Source organism: Schistocerca cancellata, chromosome 2 (assembly GCF_023864275.1).
Source record: "Schistocerca cancellata isolate TAMUIC-IGC-003103 chromosome 2, iqSchCanc2.1, whole genome shotgun sequence".
Classification (NCBI taxonomy): domain Eukaryota; kingdom Metazoa; phylum Arthropoda; class Insecta; order Orthoptera; family Acrididae; genus Schistocerca; species Schistocerca cancellata.
Window position 1 is genome coordinate 271,807,793 of NC_064627.1, and position 22,994 is coordinate 271,830,786.

Sequence of the window (22,994 nt, forward strand, 5' to 3'; positions counted from 1 at the left end):
TGTCATACACCAAGAACCTCAGCGAAGTACACGTAGCGTAGCAAGGCAGCTGAGTGTCTCGCAACACACTGTCGTTAACGTGCTGCTCGAGTTTGAGCTGCACCCGCATCATTATGCTTTCACGCAACACCTGCATCCTGCGGATCGCCATCAGCGGATACAATTCTGTCAATGGTTCCAAAAACAACAGGAAGTCAACGATGACTTTGTGAACACCATAATATTCACTCGTGAGGGTGTCATCAGTCTGCACAATGCCCACCACTGGTGTGAGGTTAACCCGCAATTCACCTGCGATCATGGACATCAAGTTCGCTTTGGCATCAACGTCTGGGCCGGGGTATTGGGCGACAGGTGTCTGGGCCCTACCGGCAGCCTGCACGAAGGTATCATGCATTCCTATTAAACTATCTGCCTGATCTGCTGGAAGACGTCCCACTACATGTTCCAACATGATCGTGCACCTCTACACTCTGGAATTAATTTGCGACAGTATTTGGACTAAACATTTACAGGAAAATGACTCGGACATGAAGGTCCAGTTGTACGGCCACCACGTTCACCTGACCTAAATCCCCTGGATTTCTTTCAGTGGGGACACCTGCAGGAGCACGTGTACTCTACTCTGCCGACGAATGTGAAAGAATTGGTGGCGCATGTTCACGCTGCTCTTGTTACTGTGGAAGCAGCTTTGCTGCGAATGGTCCAGAGCTGTATGATCCGGCGGGTTGCGCAATGTTTGGAAGTGCAGGGAGGTCGGTTTGAGCATCTGTTGTTCTGAGGACAACGTGTTTTGTCGTGAAGGTAATGCGATCATTAATATGGACATTACTATTGTCACTGGTTACTAATGTGCTCATATTACATGTAGTATGTATGACAAGAAAATGTTGTGTTATTGTACTGTGCTATCATCTTTAGCATATCGAAATTGATATTGTTTTTGTAGTCGTTCTGTCTTCTGACAGGTCATTTGTTTCAACTGTCTATTTCTTATTTGTCTAGCCACGTATTTGTTACGTTCAGCGTTGAAAAATGTAAATTAAGGATACAGAATGAAATTAGCAAATAAAAAAGTGTGCCCTAACCCAGGGTCGAGCCGTGGATTTCCTGCATGCTAACCCAAAACTTAATCCACTACACCAACTGTACAGAAGCTTAACATGTGCCGACAGAGGCAGATATCATTCATTGGTTACAGTGTTGCCAGATTGCCACTCTTTAACGTCCTTGTTTTGCAGATGTACTCACTGGACGAAATTTTGTGAGAGATTTTTTTATCGTTGGGACGTGAGGAGTCACGCTGCGATGCCCGAGTGCAAGAATTTCGCTACACTCTGTATATTACATCACCAGTTATTAATTTAGATGAGTCTACATTTAATCTGCATAGATTCGACCGTCAAATTATTCGCGCGTCTCAGAGTAAATGAAGAACTTTTGGCATTTCTACATTTCACGTAAAAACATGCCTCACACAAAATGGAGTACAAACGTTAGAATGTCCTGGAAGTAGCTCTGATCTCAATCCTGTTGAGAACTATTGGAAGATAACGGGAAGTACTGTCGCACTCATAGTTCAGAAGGAAAAACAGGTCACATGACATACGCACTTATATTCGGTTCCTAAAGAAAGTGTTAAAATGTAGATAACAATACATTTTAAATTAATAAATCAACAGAAGAAAGTAAAACTGATGCCGATTACTGCGTACATTTGATTACTTTAGGAACAGAGGAAAATCATGCCAAATTACTTTAGATATTCAACAATTATAAAAAAAGTATTGAATTACGCAGAGTGATGCAATAAATAATTAATTACACCAGCGTACGTGCTAACAAATACGAATTTTGAAAGTAGATATTTATTCAAGTCCATGATGTTGATGAATCGTGAAGACTGGACAGATCCATGAATGCTTAATTATTTAAATTTTTTTCTGCAAGTAAAAAATTTGGAATTTATGTACAGAACTTTTGCTTACAAATACAGATGTGTCATTTAGTTAACAGTAGCTGTGTGACTGATTATAGGCCCCTTGTAGAGCTCTATCATCTCGGGAAAAATAATGGCGAAAGTCGTATTCAGCCCGGCGAGGTTAGATTAATCAGACATTAAAAGCAGTGTAGATGATTCTTGCTTTTTGGACAGCAAAATAACGTGAATGCCGAAGTAGAGGGGATATAAAAAGCATTTCTGGAAAGAACTGATTGTTAACCGTGAAAATAAATTTGTTAGGAATGTTTTCTGGAGCGTAGCCTTGTGCAGAAGCGAAACGTTAGCGATAAACAATTCAGACGGGAATAGAGTAAAAATGCGTTGCTACGGAGGAATGTTCTCGATTAGATGGCTCGAATAACTATTTAGAAGAAAGAAATTTATGGTAGAATCATATTAAAAGAAGGGATCGCTTGACAGGGCATATTCAGAAGGATCAATGGATCGTCAATTTGGTAAACAGCTTAAGCATGAACAGAAGATTTTCAAATCTGTAGCTACAGGTGAATATTCAAAGGTGAAGGAGTAATACAGTAAACAAAATTCAGATGGATGTATGCACCGTAGCAATGCAGAGATCAAGGGGCTTACACATAACAGATTAATGTGGACTGTATTTGCCGTGTTCACTAGAAGCCCAGATTCGTTTTTTATGTTAAACGTTTTATGTTATATGTTTTATGTTATACTTTCGGAAAGAAGACCACAACACTGATTGGGCCGCTAGTAGTATACATCTGTTCAAGGACACCTCTTGGAAGTGGGAACAATCTGTTTTTCTAATTTCTACTAATTACTACCAACGTTTAGTTCCTACGGCAATGTGCGGAAGACTGTTCGTTATAGTGCTGCATGTTCTTGCGCAAATGCTATTTATATTATTCTACTACAGTCTCATGTCTGAAGTGCACGCAAAATAGTCTATGTTTACCATGTATTATGTTAACATTTCGTTATCAGTATTTACGAAAAGGAAGAAGAAAATTCAAGTATTGAAGACAATTATTACGTTTATTATTTTTTTTCGTGTAAAACCCTAAAGCCGTCGGCACACGCCGTAGACGAACGCCAACGTTGACATGCACGCAGACGAGATATCCAAACCGGTCTTAGTGGCCGAGCGGTTCTAGGCGCTACAGTCTGGAGCCGCGTGGTCGATACGGTCGCAGGTTCGAATCCTGCCTCGGACATGGATGTGTGTGTCGTCCTTAGGTTAGTTACGTTTAAGTAGTTCTAAGTTCTAGGGAACTGATGACCTCAGCAGTTAAGTCCCATAGCGCTCAGAGTCATTTTTTTAAATGTCCAAAATCACAAGACACAGCGCCGTCGGTAGATGGTACGAGCAGATTAACGTGATTTTAAGCTCTCAGCGCTCTCTCGGGCATTTGTCAGCTTCATTTGGCTCACAAACCAAACAGTTTTCTCATGAAAATGGACTTTCTCAGAAGTCCTACACCATATTAAAACGCACATTTCCTTTCCTTTTCTCTCTGAGGTATACGTAAATAACATCTCTAGTATCTATGGATATGTAATAAGACAAAAAGGATACGTGTCTACCCGGTAAGGACATCAGATTATAAAAGTTAACCAGAACGAACAAACTCACGCCCCACAGAGAGGGCACTTTTATTTACATAAAATCAAGTGTTACAGAAATTATTTCTATTACTTTCATAAGAACGTCCCAAAACCCTTAAGAAAATACGAAGATGAAAAATAAATAAATCTCTACCGAAGTACCTTCTGTACTGCAACCTGGCACATCTACCAACTACGCTATGCACTGATTCTAACAACCTCATGTTATGTGTTACAGTTTTCTAAAGACTTCAATTGCCGTAATGTTATTAACTGACATTTAACCACACCAAATCCCAACAAGAACGACACGTTTCCATGAACCTTGAAGGCTTGTTGCCTTAAATCAGATTACTCTCATAACACAAAAATAGCTAAACATAAAACTTCTGTAACCATTAATCTAATGGTTTCCGTCATTTTATTACAATCAATCATGCCAATAACGATTCGTTCTCTCGTCATTCAATGTGCTGGTACTTAGCTACAGCATCTATTCTTAGGGTGTGACGTATAACATAAAAAACACCGAATATGGTCTTCAACACGGCAAATACAGTACGGCGTCTTGCTCTCTGCTTGTGACATTGAGAGCGTTCTTCCTTCCTATTGGTTCTAATTTAAGTGGTACGTTATCGAAATATCGCAGCACTCATTTTGTGTTTCACGTGATGAAATGGTTCCTCACTGTGAAGCAGCGGGAAGAGATCCCGTAAAACTCGTAGAGCGCCACGTGAAAATTAGCGAACTTGTCCTGTGTGATGACTGCTTAGCTGTGTACCTTCTTAGGAAGATAATAAAAATATCGTAAACCTTGTGGTTAGCGAAATAAATCTGATAACGTAAATACTGGCATCATGCTGCTATTTCTTCCAAAGATTTTCGCCATTCCTGTATCGTTTTAGGTCAGTCGTTCTCTCTGAATGTATAGTAATAACAAGGCGAATTGAACAGCGTCGTTGGGGTCGCATATCGAACCAGAGTCACGTATTCACAGCCATCGCGTGCGAGGTGGAACCGGTGGCCGACGACTGCTCTAGAAATTCCTACCGAAGCCAGTCGCAGCTTGCCCGCCTAGCTAGACTGGCGCCTTCAGACGGCGCCGCACTGGGAGGCATTAGCGCGCAGGTTGCGTGCCTACAGGCGCTCATCAACATTCTGGTCTGGGCCCTGGACTGCCCATCAGTTCCGAGGCGGCCGCCGCTGCTTTGTAAGCCTCCGCACTGGCAATTTGTGCTATCTAGAGCCGCATTTCACTAATAACAGTAGCTGATTCACCGTCTCAGACAAGAAGTCTCATTTCTTACTTAAATTTAGTTCTGCTAGTGACACACACACACACACACACACACAAACAGCATACCGTTTAGAATGCTTACGAAAAGGTAAAGTAAAATAATACGAAGTAGTTAGTTAAGTAAAAATAAATAGAAAATAAAATAAAAAGAAAAACAACAAATATCTGAGAAAATAAAGGAAAAAGAACAAGAGAAGGAATGATGGAAAAATAATTGAAAAAGAATGAAAGAATTCATAAAAGGACGATATGAAGGAAAAATTTTGAAAATCATAAAACAAAAAAGAAAAAGAATTGAAAAATGAGGGAAAAACGAAGGAATTGAACAATGAAAGAGAAGGAAAAGTATTGAAAATGTATAAAAGAACATAATGGAGCTGATAAAATAAAATAGAAATAGAAAAAAGGTAGAATAAATAATAAGAAAAAGAATAGGAAACAAAGAAAAAGAAAAGGAAAGTAAAGGAAAGGGAAAGGAGGAAAGAATAGGAAGATGACAAAGGAAAAGATACAGAAAACTAAGAAATGAAATACCACAAGAGAAAAAGGAAAGGAATGGAAGGATAGTAAAGGAGAAAAGAGCAAAAGGGAATGGATAGGAATGGGAAGGGAAAGAAAAAGGAAAGGATAAAGGATCAGAATGGAAAGGACAGGAAAAAGAAGAAAGGAAATTAGAGGAAAGAGGGTGAAAACAAAGGAACGAAAACAAGAGGAGAGAGTGGAACAACATCATGGCCCTCGGCAAATATTTAATGGGATATCATTGCAGTATAGCCCTACACGTAGCTTAGGAAGTTTGAATAATAAATTCGAGTCAGTAATTGAAATTTCTGAAGTTAAGTGCTCTAATATACGAAGGCGATAATTTCTTTTTCATGGTCTCATTGGTCGCAAAGTGGAGACCACAATGAAACTGACGCATGTTCTGTTTGCAGTTTACTTCTACATACACTTCTGCACACAGTCGGCGCTCCGCGTTTGACATTTGTCATAGCGTGGTACCATCTTTCCAATATCCTCTTCATATGACGCAGCCGCCTCCGTTTTTCACCATTCTCTACGTTAGTCAACAGCTCGTTGTCTGTGCCAAAATGCTGTACTCAAAGCCAGAATTTCATGTGAACAAAGAGATGAAAATCAGAGAGAGCCTTGTCCGTGTTGAATGGTAGGTGAATAAAGCAGCGTGTAACGGAACATTGTCACGAAGAAGGACAATGCACGATGACAACATTCCTCTTCGCTTACACTGAACTGCCCCGATCCTCGCGCCGAACAAGATCATCGGTTGACACCACCTCCTACCCTGCACCTGCATCATGGGTGTCTGTATGTCCTGTTTCAAAGTTCCTACACCGTTGTCGCACTTTGCTGTCACACATGACAGTTACGTTATGTGGGATGAATGAAATCAGGCGGAAACTGCTAGCCTGAAGGAATTAAAAGACCGCACGCACTTCACACTTGGCGGGAGATTCTGTTGTCCCGGGCGTCTTTACATGCCCACTTCGCGCTCAGAGCCGAGAACTGCGACTTGATGCGATCGACGGACATACTAGATACATTGCGCAAAGATTCACCGGATTTTCACTGTGGTTTTAATTTTTCGACTACTCGAAACTTGGAAAGAAATACCATTCGAATGTAAAGTTGCCTCACTTCCCCGATTTTCTTGTTAAAAGTCGAGGTTTTGTTTCTCTATCTGCAACTTCCATGACTGCCTTTATCTCGAGTATATGATACGGCATCAGGAAGTAAGCTATTTGGTACAAAAGGAACCCGTCAACTGAAAAAAATTGTACTGGAAGACGGCAGCTGGAACGAATACATCAAATAATCGAGACGATATGAATAAATGCTTGACTTGGACGATAAACTTGGTATAGAACTGGACACTGTAATTGGCTATATGGAACCAGTGCTGCGTGTCCCTTCCACCACCCTTCTAAAATAAATTAATGATCTAATATCAGTCATCGGGTTAGTAGAAGTTATTGCACAAATTCACTGATTTGTCATCAGTTAACTTCGCAATTTCGTTGAGTAATTCTTGAATTACGAAAAAGGCAACCTGCGACAACTTGAAAGGAATGTTGTCGCGCAGTCAGAAGGTGGGTTTATTGCAGCTCTCTTCGATACTGTTTCCTGAGGCAGTATGTTCATCTCTTCATAGTTACTGCACACAGCACCCACTTGGACTTGCTCACTATAGTCAATCCCTTGTCTCGCTTTACAATTTTTATCCCCCACACTTTCTTCCATAATCAAACTTATATCTGAGAATGTTTGCTATAAACAATTTTTACTTTTAGTCAAGTTTTTGGCAAGACTCTTTCCTCCCCAGTTTAATGCAGTACCTCTACGTAAGTTACTCGATTTACCCATTCACTCTGCAACCATCGTTTTTTTTTGTAGCCCTACACGTCTGTTGATCTCTAGTCTCTTCTGTTTATCGTCCGCTTCTCGCTTCCAAATAAGGCTACCGTTATTTCATCTGATCTGTTCCTGTTTTTGCGTTTTCTAACTTACCCCCGCTCCAACCTCTAGAAAGCCACAATTGTTATTTTCCAGTAACATCTTCCTGAGAAGTCACATACCGGAATATCTTATCCAGGAGGATGACATTAACCGATAGTGTACAGGTGCTTGTCTTTATGAGAAGTAATATCCGTTGCTCTTAGCATACGTTCGCTTTAGGTTTGTATTCTTGTTTAGTCTTTTCGTACTTTAGACTCTTGAGAAGACATATGTTTCACACTTATTGTTTAATAGGCGATAAATATGTAATTAGTTTAAAAACGCTTAGTCTTAAATGGTCGACTATATGTTTAACTTGTCGCTAATACTGAGCCACATAAGAGTTCTACAGTGTTGGACGATTTCATGCGCAATGCGTAATTCAGTATTGTAACAACTCCCTCACCAATTCCTTCACCAGAGCATTTACAACACATTCTTACATACAAAAGCAATGCCCAAGTCCCAAGCGACTGCGATAAAGCACAGGCGTCTCCGTGTATAAGAAGGGTAAAACAACGGATCCGAAAAATTACGGACTAATATTCTTAGCAACTGTTTCCTGCAGAATGCATGAACTTATTCGCGATTCTAATACAATGCATTTGCTTCAAATGGGAAAGCTTCTTTCCAGGAATCAGCACGGGTTTAGAAAGCATCGTTCGTGAGAAACTGAGCTTGTCTTTTTATCACATGATATCCTACGGACGATGGATGAACGACAAAAGGCAGATTCCATATACTAGATTTCGTAAGAGCATGACACCTTGTCCCACTGCAGAGTGTTAACGGAGGCACAAGCATACGGTAATAGGTTGCCACTCGGGTATCAGCGTGTGTGTTGTCCTTAGCTTAACTTAGTTTAAGTTAGATAAAGTAGTGTGTAAGCTTAGGGACCGATGACCTCTGCAGTTTGGTCCCACAAGACCTTACCACAAATTTCCAATTTTTCGACAGCAAGGTATTATCAGAGACAAGGCTATCGTCAAGAGTGCCCCAGGGAGAAGTGATAAGACCGCTGTTATTTTCCACGTCCATAAATGATCTGGTGCACAGAATGGGCAACAGTCTGTGGATTTTGCGGAGGATGCTGTGTTGTGTGGAAAGGTATCGTCGTTTTACTGTAGGAGGACACAAGATACACAAAATTTGTAGTTGGTGTTATGAATATCATGTAACTCTAAATGTAGGAAAATGTGCGTTAATGCAGATCAATAGGGAAACCATAACCGTAATAGTCGAATAGACACACGTGTGCTGCTTGACGGAGTCATGTCGATTAAAAATTTGTCCTTTCCATTGTGTTAGGCTAGAAAATTATTTAATATCAATAATGCGTTTCACCCTTTTTGATGCATCAACAGACTGCGTAAGATCTACTTTCACACATTCTGATGACGTCTCACAAGTGTGAGACGAATTGCTGACATTAAATAACTGCAACCAAGACTGTTTTTATTCTGAAATTATGTCTATTGAAAACCTAGCCATAACTTTGCAAATTGATACGAAATAGAATGAGCATTATCGAACGCAGTAGGGAAGGCGAATGGTCAACTTCGGTTTATTGGGAAAATTTTTAAGAAAGTGTGGTTCATCCGTAAATGAGAACGCATATACGAGAACACTAATGCAAGCCATTCTTGAGTACTACACGAGAGTATAAGATCCGCACCAGGATGGATTAAAGAAATACTTCGAAGCAATTCAAGGACGGGCTGCTAGATTGTTACCGGTAGGTTCGAACAATACGCAAGTACTAAAGAGATGACTCGGGAACTCAACTAGGAATCCGTGAACGGAAGGTACGTTCTTTTGCGGGGAACACTATTGAGAAAATTCGAACCTGCAGTTGCAGCTAACTGCAGAATAGTTCTACGTACATTTTGCTTACGGACCACGAAGATAAGAGAAATTGAAGCACATAGACAGTCGTTTTCCTCTCGTTCTTTTTGCGAGTTGTGAAATAGCTAGAAGAGGTACAGGGTACACACCACCACGCACCACTTAGTGACTTTCGGAGTATGTATGTAGGCGTAGACGTAGAATGTTCCTATTAATCTCTGTGCCCCGACCCGTCGCATTTATTGCACTCTCAAAAATCTTACTCGCATTGATATAATTATAACAGCATCAGTATGTAATTGCTATCAGCCATCAGCGCTGCTGACATTGCAAGGCCATAGTGGATAGCAGTTTAACGGTTGACCAGTCAGTCATGTTGACTGTTGTTCATGTAACACCTTAAAAGACTGCCGTTCCTGCTCGGGATCTGTATGCTGCTCTGACATCTCCACAGATACCCCCGCACTGTGGTTCGATCTGCGTCGTTGGGAAACGAAAGCCATCCCATCGCGGCATATTCTACACAGAGTACGCGAAAGAACTTGCCCCCCTTCTAACAGCCGTGTACCGCAAGTCTCTAGAGGAACGGAAGGTTCCAAATGATTAGAAAAGAGCACAGGTAGTCCCAGTTTTCAAGAAGGGTCGTCGAGCAGATGCGCAAAACTATAGACCTATATCTCTGACGTCGATCTGTTGTAGAATTTTAGAACATGTTTTTTGCTCGAGTATCATGTCGTTTCTGGAAACCCAGAATCTACTCTGTAAGAATCAACATGGATTCCGGAAACAGCGATCGTGTGAGACCCAACTCGCTTTATTTGTTCATGAGACCCAGAAAATATTAGATACAGGCTCCCAGGTAGATGCTATTTTTCTTGACTTCCGGAAGGCGTTCGATACAGTTCCGCACTGTCGCCTGATAAACAAAGTAAGAGCCTACGGAATATCAGACCAGATGTGTGGCTGGATTGAAGAGTTTTTAGCAAACAGAACACAGCATGTTGTTCTCAATGGAGAGACGTCTACAGACGTTAAAGTAACCTCTGGCGGGCCACTGGGGAGTGTTATGGAACCACTGCTTTTCACAATATGTATAAATGACCTAGTAGATAGTGTCGGAAGCTCCATGCGTCTTTCGCGGATGATGCTGTAGCATACAGAGAAGTTGCAGCATTAGAAAATTGCAGCGAAATGCAGGAAGATCTGCAGCGGATAGGCACTTGGTGCAGTGAGTGGCAACTGAACCTTAACATAGACAAATGTAATGTATTGCGAATACATAAAAAGAAGGATCCTTTATTGTATGGTTATATGATAGCGGAACAAACACTGGTAGCAGTTACTTCTGTAAAATATCTGGGAGTATGCTTGCGGAACGATTTGAAGTGGAATGATCATATAAAATTAATTGTTGGTAAGGCGGATACCCGGTTGAGATTCATTGGGAGAGTCCTTAGCAAATGTAGTCCATCAACAAAGGAGGTGGCTTACAAAACACTCGTTCGACCTATACTTGAGTATTGCTCATCAGTGTGGGATCCGTACCAGATCGGGTTGACGGAGGAGATAGAGAAGATCCAAAGAAGAGCGGCGCGTTTCGTCACAGGGTTATTTGGTAACCGTGATAGCGTTACGGAGACGTTTAGCAACTTCAAGTGGCAGACTCTGCAAGAGAGGCGCTCTGCATCGCGGTGTAGCTTGCTGTCCCGGTTTCGAGAGGGTGCGTTTCTGGATGAGGTACCGAATATATTGCTTCCCTCTACTTATAACTCCCGAGGAGATCACGAATGTAAAATTAGAGAGATTCGAGCGCGCACGGAGGCTTTCAGACAGTCGTTCTTCCCGCGAACCATACGCGACTGGAACAGAAAAGGGAGGTAATGACAGTGGCACGTAAAGTGCCCTCCGCCACACACCGTTGGGTGGCTTGCGGAGTATAAATGTAGATGTAGATGTAGATCTCACGTTCATCGAGTAGGGGTAGGGATATTTGATTTTTGGCATCAGTTCTCTGACTTTCGATGCGTCCCGCCATGAATACCGCTCCCGTGATAACCTCTTCGTCTCGGAGTAGCGCTTACAGTCTTCGTTTTCAATTACTTGCTGGATATACTCCAATCTCTGTCTTTCCCCAACAATTTAATGCCCCACAGCTCTCTCAAGAGGCATGAGAGCTATTCCTTGATACCTTAACATATGCCATATCAATCTGCCCCTTCTTATTGTTAATGTCTTTGTAATTCTAGTGCCACTACCTGTTTACCGCTCAGCTGTTTGGCATTCAGGCCAACACAATGTACGCGTGGATCTACGCTGTGCACCGCTTGCTGATGTAACAGCTAAAAGTTTCCCACTGTCCTTTCTAGTAATTCTGGCGACTGGACCTTCATATATCTTTTAATAAAGGTAACATTGCTAACGTGATTGTTCTATTTGGAATATAACGGTGCTATATGAATTAGTCAACGATGGAATGGAATGAACACTACAGTGTTTTGCACATGCTGCATTCGTTGCCGATTCTGGGGGGAACCTCATTTCTTCTCTTATTAGACCAGATAATTTTCAACATCTCTCAATAGCACCATAGTTGAATTGGGTGGATTCTCTTACCTTACGAAATTCCCAGTCCTTAATTGATCTCAGTACAATGTTGTCCAGCAAACGCACATTCTCAGATATTTTTTCCTAAAATGAAGACCGCTGTTTGATACTAGTAGAATTCTTTAGGTCAGGAATGCCTTCTTTACTTGTGTTAGTCTGCTTTTTATGTCTTCCTTGCTTCTTTCGCCACGTGTTATTTTGCTTCCAAGGCAACAGTATTGTTTCACTCGGTCTAATTCGTGGTCGTCAGTTTTGATGCTAAGTTTGTCGGTAATCTCACTTCTGCTGCTTCTCGTTACCGTGGTGTTTTTCCGCTTTACTCCAGCCGTGGCCATTAGACTCTTCATTGTACACAGAAGGTGCTGCAGTTCTTCCTTTATTTTATTCAAGATACTAATCTCAACAGCTAATCTTACATTGTACCCTTTCACCCTTAATTTTAATCCCACTGTTGAAATTTTCTGTTTTTTCCCATTGCCTCTCCGCCACATCGATGGAACGGTAGGAACGAAAGATTTCCTGCCTTTCTAAAGCCTCTTTTAAACCGAGCACTTCGTTTTTGTTCTTCCATTATTATCGTACCCCCCCCCCCGCTCCCCCCTTGTTTCGTGTACACATTTTGTTTAATCCGTCTTGTCTTCCTGAGAAACGTGAACGCCTTGGACTGTTTTATACTGTCAAACGATGCCAGAAATAAGTTGAAAATCAGACGATCCAAAAATCTTTAAAATACATCAGCATTATTAGACTTGCGGATTTAATGGTATTCCGTGTACGTGACACATCTTCTACGACATGTGCCAGAATTCGCAGAAGCACCCTCATGGGAGAGATATGGAGCGTATTATCGGATATGATAAAAAGACCCATGATTCAACGTAGTCAACAGAAAAGCTATTAGTGACGTCATAGCGTCCGTGCTCGGACGATAATTTAAACCTGAGGCCATTTATGCAGTGAGCTATGGGCTTTGTGCGGCCGTTTCACAGCCATCTGCGCATCGGCAGCTGTTGGTCCGACCCGGATGCAAATGCGGGTAGGCTTAATGCCACGAGAGCGCTTTGTGGCGTCCGGGATGCAAGAGGTTTATTGTTGCGGCGTGGCAACAAATGCCACAGACTAATTCGCAGTCCGACACGGCCGCTGAAAGGGTATAATGTCGGCTGGCCGGCTCAGCTCCGAAAAATTTAACATCGTATCAAGTACAGGGTGAATCAGGTAATCTGCTCAGCGCAGATATATCCTGGACTTTTAATGGTATTTTAGGGAGATGCATTGTGAACAAATCTTGGCTAAATGGATTAATGCCTCTCTTCACAGATACATTAATTCCACAGATAAAGCTATCAAATTAGCGTTTTCAGAAGGAATTACAGTAACGTCTGATTATATTATCGACGTAGTAAATGAGACGAATTCAACGGCGATTAAATTTTTACGAACCTAAAATATACACTATGTGATAAAAAGTATCCGGACACCCCCCCCCCCCAAAAAAAAAAAAACAAAAAACGTTTTTCATATTAGGCGCATTGTGGTGCCACCTGCTGCCAATACTCCATATCAGCGACCTAAGTAGTCATTAGACGTTCTGAAAGGGCAGAATGGAGCGCTCCGCGGACTGACAGAGACAGCCGACAGTTAAAGAGGGTCGTAATGTGTAGTAGGCAGACATTTATCCAGACCATCACTCAGGAATTCCAGACTGCATCATGATCCGCTATAAGTACCATGGCAGTTAGGCAGGAGGTGAGAAAACTTGGAATTCATGGTCGAGCGGCCGCTCATAAGCCACACATCACGGCAGTAACTGCCAAACGACGCCTCGCTTGATGTAAGAAGCGTACACATTGGACGACTGAACAGTGGAAAAACGTTGTGTGGGGTGATGAATCACGGTACACCGTGTGGCGATCCGATGGCAGGGTATAGATATGGCGAGTGCCCGGTGAACGACACCTGACAGCGTGAATAGCGCCTAACAGTAAAATTCGGAGGCTGTGGTGTTAGGGTGTGGTCGTGTTTTTCATGGAGGGGCTTGCACCACTTGTTGTTTTGGGTGGCACTAACATAGCACAGCCCCACACTCATATTTTAAGCACCATGTTGCTTCCCACTGTCGAAGAGCAATTCGGGGATGCCGATTGCATCTTTCAACACGATCGAGCATCTGTGCATAATGCACGGCCTGTGGTGGAGTGCTTACACGACGATATCCCTGTAATGGACTGACCTGAATCCTATAGAACACCTTTAGTATGTTTTGAAACGCCGACTTCGTGTCAGGCCACACCGACCGACATCGATACATCTCAGTGAAGAATTGGTTGCCATTCCCCAAGAAACCTTCGAGCACCTGATTGAACATATCCCTGCGAGAGTGGAAGCTGTCATCAAGGCTAAGGGTGGGCCAACAACATACTGCATTCCAGCATTAGCGATGGAGGGTGCTACGAACTTGTAAGTCATTTTCAACCAGGTATCCGGATTCTTTTCACCACATAGTGTACACTGTCTAGTAACAAGAATGTGGCAGCCACATTTACCACTCACAGGCGGCAGGTGGTACATCTGGCTCTGGCTTCTCCGTGTAATGTTTTCGTAAGTAAAAACGAATATAGGCGTGAAAACATTGCGACAAACTAAATTACATTCTAGAAGATAGGTTAACTCCCAGCAAAAAACTTTGTCATCAACATCGTTTGTTGCAGATGACGAGCTACCTATAGTAATTAACACGATCCAGAAGAATCATGCACACCAAATGTAAAGGTATTTACAAAAAGGAGCGATCTTTTGTTTGAACTGTAGATGCACGTAGTTTTATAATCATTTAACAAAACTGTTCACATTGCAAAATAAATAAAAACAAAAATCCACTGATGATGGCACAGTGGTGCCGAAACATGTTTGGGTACTGAGAAAAAACGGTGTTTTGCATAACTGGTGGACCTCACATCAACAGTTAGTATAAAATTGTTTCAGACTCCAAGGGTCTCGGTATGAACAGTTGGACGACTAGCTGTGGGGTCTCCTCATAGTCCACTTCCGGGTGAAATATTCATAAATAATTTTGAGCAATATTTCTTCAACAAACAACAACTGAGTGCTAATATGAGTATTAAATACTTATTCAGATATATTATCATGTATTTCCTACATACACTGCTATTCAAAGACAGCTCATTCGACTTTTTTGGCAGCATAAGCCGTCAACAGAAACACATTCACTTCACTGTGGAGACTGGCACCAAATCAATGAAATTTATAGCTCCAACCGCTGACATTAGTAAGTAAACAAATTTCAAAACTACAGACACAATAACACCAGGTTTTCCGTAACACCGGGAACACAAAAACATGCAGATTTCCACTGAATGGTGCACCATCGCTTATCTTACAGAAGAAGAATGTGTGTGAAATCTCATGGGACTTAACTGCTAAGGTCATCAGTCCCTAAGCTTACACACTACTTAATCTAAATTATCCTAAGGACAAACACACACACCCATGCCCGAGGGAGCACTCGAACCTCCGCCGGGTCAGCCGCACAATCCATGACTGCAGCGCCTAAGACCGCTCGGCTAATCCCGCGCGGCCATTGCTTATCTATCGTGATTTAAAAGATGATTTCTGACCCAAGAAAATTTATTGCCTCAGTCAACTGCTACAACCCTGCCATTAATGATCTTGCATAGGAAGCAAAAGTTGAAAACTATACCCTTCCTCTATTCTCCGTCTGCAGTTCCTATCAGTGTCTGCAGGAAGAGGTGTACGATTCCATACATAAGACTGTTATCACAGGGTGTAGACAAAATACCGAAATCCTGGAAGGATAGGATTTCCTACTATTGCAGGAACATCACAGCCAAGCACATTTTCAACAGTAAAGACAACACACAATTACTAGCCAAAATCCGGATATAAAAAATTGATTGTTCTTATTGTAATATGTTTTATTTTCGGCAGTCAGGTAGAGATATAGCAATTAGATAAAACTGGTTTTATTATAAGCTTTTGTTTTAGACTATTTGTTTGGTTTTGTCTATGCTTGCTTATAAACGATGGTCAGTAGTGCTACAGCGTGCCGAGTGTCGCGCTACGTGTGTTGTCTTATTTATAAACGGACTTCCTGTTGATTTAAAAAACTGTATAGAGAAACGATGTATAATTTCTTAGCAGTGTCACTTTAAACTCTTTATTTTGTTATATTGTTGATGATTACGGTATGCAATAAAGACTTGCCTAAATGTCCGACAGGGGTGCAACCTGCAGGATAATTTCTACAGGCTGACTGAGGTTAAGTTACCAGTTTCGTTTGTATCCAGTCTCATGATCAATTGCATTGTCTGACTCTACATTTTCTGGGTATGCATTGAGTGACGGCCACAGTTATCAGCTACAGCCACATGTCCTCCACTTAGCAAAAAAAAAAAACGGGCAAAAAGTCGTCCGTTGAAAACAGTAGAAATCAGTAAACATTTGGCCCATATTCCTGATTTAATATTAAACACATCTTAATAATTTCCCTATTCTAAACTTCGATAAATCTTCGTTGTTTTCCTATCGTTCCCACCCTGTTTGTTCCTTTCTAGTCCCCTATTTTATCTCTTTTTATTTTTTATTTTGATTGTCTATGTAACCTGTTATTTTATTATACACTGACGGAAAAAAGATAGCAACACCAAAAAATAGTGGTGCAATATAAATGAAAGTTGGTAGGAGTGTTGCAACATCTGAAAGATGTATTCATATGTCTTGCCAGTCGTATGAGAGTGGCACTAAAACCATCACTATGAGGATACAAGTCAGGTTTGTTTTAAATACGCGCTATACCGGCCGTGAGAGGTAGTTACATTTCAGAATGGATATGCTCAGTCATCCAAGAACCCCTATTAGGCGACTAACACGTTATTACCAGCACCTCACTGAGTTTGAACGAGGTCGTTTAATAGAGCACGAGAGGCTGGAGGCTCCTTGTGCTATACTGCAGAAAGAGTTGGTGGGATTGGAGCCACTGTACATGATCGTTAGCAGCGTTGGTGATGACAATGTACAGTCACGTGGCACGAGCGAGGGGTAAGATCATCGTGTTCGGTGCGTGGCTCTGGGGCATCTGCAGCAGCAATCTGAGCAGCAGTTGGATCCAAAGCTCTCTGATCAGTACTAGGCCTTTTCATCTTTCAGTCACCACTTCTTCCACATCTGGAAACTCGTGTCAATGTGAAAAATTCCCAGTTACACACTGACACAAAGACTCCATTAAACTTAAAGTCCTCCTATTACTGGTTGGGTAATTCAGCTCAAAGGTCAAAAGAGGTCAATGACAAATCAGTTACAGAAGCACCATTGTTTGTAAAGCATGCACATTTGGAAGTTTATGTTGTGCAGAAACATCTTTATATTTTGGTTTAAAGTATGTTTTATTATCCCGCAACTGATGGTCGTTAGTGATATTGGAATGTAACAGTGAGTGTAAATTTTTTTACTCATTTTGCAGTCCGAAGTGACCGGCATTCTTTTCCACTTGCTACTAAAAGATATTGTGAACATGAGACTTTCCTGTGATGTATCTCACACACAAAGCCCTTGCATAGAAAGAGTACCTAATTATTCGATTAATAATGCAATTATGGGCCTACTACATGAATATTTAAGAGAATGGAAAATTAATATACAAACTTCTATTAAAATATTAATTTTTATGTTTGCTGGACCTGTGGATGTTGCCTGGATACAGCACCATCGGATGGGTGGGGAATAGGAGAGGGGATGAAGGGTAAAATAATTTTAATATAAACCAAACTAGAGATTAAGAATTTAAGAAAGTGAGACACATACAGCCGTCCTTATGGTGCCATTTATTGATTCAAATTGCTATGGGACTTAACTGCTCTGGTCATCAGTCCCCTAGAACTTAGAACCACAGGGCTATTGCAAATGATTGAAGCGATTTCATAAATTCACTGTAGCTCCATTCATTGACATATGGTCACGACACACTACAGATACGCAGAAAAACCCATAAAGTTTTGTTCGGCTGAAGCCGCACTTCAGGTTTCTGCCGCCAGAGCGCTCGAGAGCGCAGTGAGACAAAATGGCGACAGGAGCCGAGAAAGCGTATGTCGTGCTTGAAATTCACTCACATCAGTCAGTCATAACAGTGCAACGACACTTCAGGACGAAGTTCAACAAAGATCCACCAACTACTAACTCCATTCGGCGATGGTATGCGCAGTTTAAATCTTCTGGATGCCTCTATAAGGGGAAATCAATGGGTCGGCCTGCAGTGAGCGAAGAAACGGTTGAACGCGTGCGGGCAAGTTTCACGCGTAGCCCGCGGAAGTCGACGAATAGAGCAAGCAGGGAGCTAAACGTACCACAGCCGACGGTTTGTAAAATCTTACGGAAAAGGCTAAAGCAGAAGCCTTACCGTTTACAATTGCTACAAGCCCTGACACCCGATGACAAAGTCAAACGCTTTGAATTTTCGGCGCGGTTGCAACAGCTCATGGAAGAGGATGCGTTCAGTGCGAAACTTGTTTTCAGTGATGAAGCAACACTTTTTCTTAATGGTGAAGTGAACAGACACAATGTGCGAATCTGGGCGGTAGAGAATCCTCACGCATTCGTGTAGCAAATTCGCAATTCACCAAAAGTTAACGTGTTTTGTTCAATCTCACGGTTTAAAGTTCACGGCCCCTTTTTCTTCTGCAAAAAAAACGTTACAGGACACGTGTATCTGGACATGCTGGAAAATTGGCTCATGCCACAACTGGAGACCGACAGCGCCGACTTCATCTTTCAACAGGATGGTGCTCCACCGCACTTCCACCATGATGCTCGGCATTTCTTAAACAGGAGAGTGGAAAACCGATGGATCGGTCGTGGTGGAGATCATGATCAGCAATTCGTGTCATGGCCTCCACGCTCTCCCGACTTAACCCCATGCGATTTCTTTCTCTGGGGATATGTGAAAGATTCAGTGTTTAAACCTCCTCTACCAAGAAACGTGCCAGAACTGCGAGCTCGCATCAATGATGCTTTCGAACTCATTGATGGGGACATGCTGTGCCGAGTGTGGGAGGAACTTGATTATCGGCTTGATGTCTGCCGAATCACTAAAGGGGCACATATCGAACATTTGTGAATGCCTGAAAAAACTTTTTGAGTTTTTGTATGGGTGTGCAAAGCATTGTGTAAATATCTCAAATAATAAAGATATTGTAGAGCTGTGAAATCGCTTCAATCATTTGTAATAACCCTGTACTTAAACATAACTAACCTAAGGACATCAAACACATCCATGTCCGACGCAAGGGTCGAACCTGCGACCGTAGCGGTCACGCGGCTCCAGAGTGTAGCGCCTAGAACCGCACGGCCACTCCGGCCGGCGGCATTTATTGTATGGCTACCAGATTTGGTGCTTCAGTACACCTTATTCATGCCTTAGCTGTTGCTGAGGGGGATAACACCACCCGTATACACGATGCATCAGTGGACAACATCTGTAACTGATTTTCGCAGACTTCCTGTAAACGCGATGTTGTCTCACCAACTATCAACTATCAAGAAAGTCACAAGACGGCGTAAATCATTAGAGCCGTTGAGCTCAAATTGGAAATGAAGACATGCAATCCATGGGGTGAGTCGCTTTTTGGCTGAAGTGTCCTCTTGGTTTCACAGCAGAATGACAAACCGAAGCAAAAGGGGGTCCTCTATCGTCACTCATGCTAAACAGCCACAGGCCTGGTCACGGATCCCCCTTCCATCCCCAGCCCTACTTTGTAGTGACTTCACTGTATTTCCTCCAAAACAATAAAACCATGAACAGATACTTGGTGGAGCCCATTTGGAATGAAGCTACGTGATGTCACGAAGTCATCTGTAACACTGACTCGAAGGAAGATGATACAAGTGTTATACACAAAGGTGTGTAAATGTAGAAAGGAACAAAGCTAATTATTAAAGCCATGAAACCCACATTTTCCAGGAAGAAAATTGGATAAGTATTAGAATTCGAAAATGTACCTTCTTTGTACGCGTGAAATCACTGGCTGGAGACAGAAATAGTTCATTCAGATGTAGATTTAAATTATAGGTTAAAAACTAAAAGGGATGTTATTAAAACTATTGCAAACGGAAATAAATAATGAGTAGTTTTCTTTGTGTAATTGTACATGTCAAAATTAATAAAAGTTTTTGTACCAGAATATTTTCTCTTATTCCCTACCTGCTAGAAATCCTAAAGTTTTCTATTTATGATGATCTACGTACGTATCCTTTTGATGGGGCAAAGTAGAGGGAAGGGAGTGGCCTTGAAAAGTAGATGAATCGAGGTAGTTGAAAGCTTAGTGACCCTTTTTTCTATCCATACGAAGAATTACTCATTGTCTAGGTGGCTAAGGTTTCAGTGGAGTTTAGGAAGCCTGTCTACATTGGTATGTGTATTCCGAACCATTCCAAACTGCACACATACCGATTCCAGTATGACTTTATGAGACCAAACATTGTTGACCCCATGTTAATTTATATGGGCACAGAGAGTTTCATCTTCTGGGTAAAAGGCTGCGATCCATTTGAAGAATAAGGTACAGTACTAGGGCACTTGACATGTTTTGATGTATGGCTGACAGTCCTTACAGTACGACACCCCATAACAAAACGAAGCAAATGGTTCGCGAGTTGAGGAGTTTTGTGGGGATCAGTTCTAAAATATATGCATACTGTATAGAAGTGGTCGCCAACAACGGTGGGCTAAGGGCATGCATCATTCAGCCTCAGAGGCCAAGATTAAAAGGAGCTCCTGTGCGGGAGTGCAGATGCTTTTCCACATATGGTGTTCAATTAGCCTTTGTCATGAGGTCATAAGGTACGTACTGAACTGCAGCTGAAAGTTGCCCTGTTGAGTCATAATGAGAAACTCATCAGCTGTCTGGACGGAATCGGGACCCTCCCGATCTTGCACTATTCGTTCGAGTGAGTTGTAATACGTCGTGGTCTCCTGACCTTCATTGCTTACATGTTGCGCCCTCACAATCATATTCCGCACATCAAGACGCTTCATTCAAACCCAAACTCGAGGAGATAAAGTCAATGTTGTATGAATTCATGTAAACGATAGGCAAATAACTAATAAATCGCAAGTGCGGACTGTGGTTGAAATACTCGAGGCTGGCGTACACACATACATTCCAGACACGACGGTCACAGGAGCTTTTAGTTCAAGAGAGGCAACCGCACGCCAGGAGGCAAGTCCCAACCCATCTACGTCGTCCAGTGGCCGCCTGTGGAGTGGACAATGTTCACCCGAGGGAAAGGAGGAATGACGCCGTGTTCGGCTTAAAAGCAAAAGCCTCTACATTGTGTGAGAGCGGCCAGCCTACGCGTTCTTTACACATAGCACGCAGTTTGAGAGATTTTCACAGGGAGACAGCAAACGCCAAACGCCTTAACGGAAACGTCATTCTCCCGTTTTAGAAGAGCAATGCTCATTGGCAGACGATATTTCTGACGCCTTGAGCTGAAGGAGTAATGGAAGAGACCGATAAATATACCCCTTCATGTCTGGCGTGGAGAGGCGCCGTTCCGTTGTCGCTCTTGGAGCAAGGAACAAGTCTCTCCTCAGTACTTCACTGGGAGAGCACCTCTGTCGAGAGCGAATCGAAGTGCAACTCTCTATATTGAGTCCTTGTGATTAAGTGTTGTTCACTGTGTTGGCCGACACACTTATTGTGTGGTGTGAATGGACAGAGTTATAGTTAAATGCCTGCAAGCGAATTTTTGAATGGCATTGTGGTGGACTGGTTATCTGACTGGTGTACCACGCCAATAGGTAGACTAGGGGCGAACAGGATTCCTTGACTTCAGCAAGGTGTAGGGAGAGTTTGATTGGCGAAGGTCAATCCAGATAGAACGAGAGTTATCTTATTTGTCAACAGTGAGCGGCGCAGACAGCAGTCATCGCAGCTTATGGTATTGTGAGCTTCAGTTACTGTGAGCCCCATATTTCCTCCACAACAGTACACTTCACTGCATTTCACACGCGACAGCCTCGACCATACCTAGCAACATTCTAAAGGATAATTATTCAAGTTGAGTAGGTGCGCCTCTCAGCCATTCTGCTAAGTCAACAACCATCTTAAACTTTGTATAGAAATTTCATTAGCGAATCCTATCCTTGAGAGGTAACTTCACATTCTGAAAAGAACCAGGATATAACTTGTTCAATTCATAAGTAAAAGTGCCATTGTGATTTTGTCAAAATTTTTGCAAATTAAATAATAACTGTCGTTAGTTTCATGTTTTTCTTACACTAACTAGAACTACTCCAGTACCCAAGTATCCCACTAGTTACGTAAGAAATTTTGTGAATTTTAGTGTCATTTCCTTACAGTGGACGACTCCAGAAGATATTTATTGCTGAAAGTTTTTCAGGCATAACTCTTTAGAACGTTAGGAGCGTGAGTCTCACTTCTGTAGTAGTGTGGGGGCGGAAATTGCATCTTGCCGGAGCCACAGGGTAAAGGGTACATCTCAGATCAACCCCATGCTCACTGAGTGAGTATTTGAATATGTGAAAAGGAATAGACAAATGAAACTCTGTCATATGTGTGTATATGTGCACATATGTGAATGACTGCAGACCATCTGAGCATACAAATCTTAAATATTATATATACTATGTACCCATACCTGCAAATCTCATGACTCCCGTGCAGGTTTTTAGAATCCAGGTAATGAGAAACCATAGACTACCGTTGTCATTTTCGTCACAGGCCAGTCTTTGCCCTATTATAGATTTATATTAAATGAAATACAATTTCAAATACTGAAATTTATTCCTGAAATTCAACTTAACTGTAATGGGTATGGATGTACTACAGCAATCACGAGATGTGCGTGTGTGGGTAAATGAATTAATAATCTGCTGTGCATAATACACACAATATTTAAAATTTACATGCACACATGGTTTTCAATCATTCACATGCCTAGACATACGGACACTATGACATCTGTCTATTCCACACACAAACAACGACTATATTTCATTACTCTTGTTTTGCTTTTGATGATGCTCATCCAATAACCGCGTTTCAATACACTTCCGTTCAACTGTTCTTCAGAGGTGTTAGCTGTCTCTCACAA